This window comes from Saccoglossus kowalevskii, chromosome 6, assembly GCF_978046115.1.
Source record: "Saccoglossus kowalevskii chromosome 6, keSacKowa6.1, whole genome shotgun sequence".
Classification (NCBI taxonomy): domain Eukaryota; kingdom Metazoa; phylum Hemichordata; class Enteropneusta; family Harrimaniidae; genus Saccoglossus; species Saccoglossus kowalevskii.
In genome coordinates, this window is record NC_140646.1 from 34,390,734 (window position 1) to 34,391,995 (window position 1,262).

Sequence of the window (1,262 nt, forward strand, 5' to 3'; positions counted from 1 at the left end):
ACTGTACAATCTCATTATTTTCTGAACAAACAGTTCAAACGTGCGAGTTGGTGATCCATCAAAAATTAATCCAAAATCCCTATTAAAGACCACCTACAGCGTGTCGTTTGTGGACGGTCTCTTGTACAACAGTACAGTCAATAACAATTTGGATCCAGGGGTATTCCAGAAAGAAGGATGAACTATCAAAATAGATTTATATTCTCTGATTGTACAATTGACAAGATGCATATGGTTTCTCATTCAGTGCCACTTCATACAAAATGTATCCATCAGGTCTCAAATATATTGCCCAGGGAGTACACAAAATCAGATAGAAGTCTTTACAGAGGATATGGGCAACATTTGCACTGAAGTCAAAATATGGCGACTCAATGTAGGATTTGAATCCAGAGCATGTTTCTGATTGCTACATTGGATTCGGGGTAAATACTGAGAGTGTACCGGTAGTCTTGAATGGAAATTCTTGTCTGATAGTCGGCCCGAAACTTCCTTTCCACATGGCTTTTCCAATTCTAGAGGGAATTCTGCATTTTAAGTCATTCACACATCGTAACATTGGTACCTAGTACTCCCAAACCAACCAACACTTTGACAATTTTGTTTCTCATCCTATAGGCAAGAAATGTGTTACGTAACTCCATATTGGATTTTGCAAAGAATTGTGGGATAGAAAATTGAACTATAGATGGCATTTTGGGGGAAATTCATCTTTTCAATAAAATCCTGTGCTAACACCAACTGTAAACCACTCCTCTTTTCAAGCAATGCTTTTGTTTTGCAAATTGTATGCTTATATTAAATTTCCATATCAGTGAAAAAAATCTTCAAAACAATCTTCCAAGTGAAAATAATGGAAAGTCCAACAATATAACCATACAATTTGGAAAAAAAAATTAATGTGTTGCTTGAAAACAGGAGTGTTATACAATTGATGTTAGTACAGGGCGGTACTGAAAAGATGAGACTTGGCTTTGCTTACGTAAAAACAGGAATGGTTTCAAGTGCAGAACAGCTTACCCCTTGAAAGAGGCACATGCCTATCATTGAGACACTATGATACACCAAGTCGATCATAAACACATTCATGTGAAGCACTCTACTTAATTTATATTATTTTATGCTTTATGTATTTGCATCAAAATCCTGCAACTCTCAAAATTTTGCACAATTTTTGGTACTGAATATGCAGATTTGTGGGCCATGGAAGCATTAGCATGTTATAATAAATGGTATATGTATATATAACAGAAACACAAAGA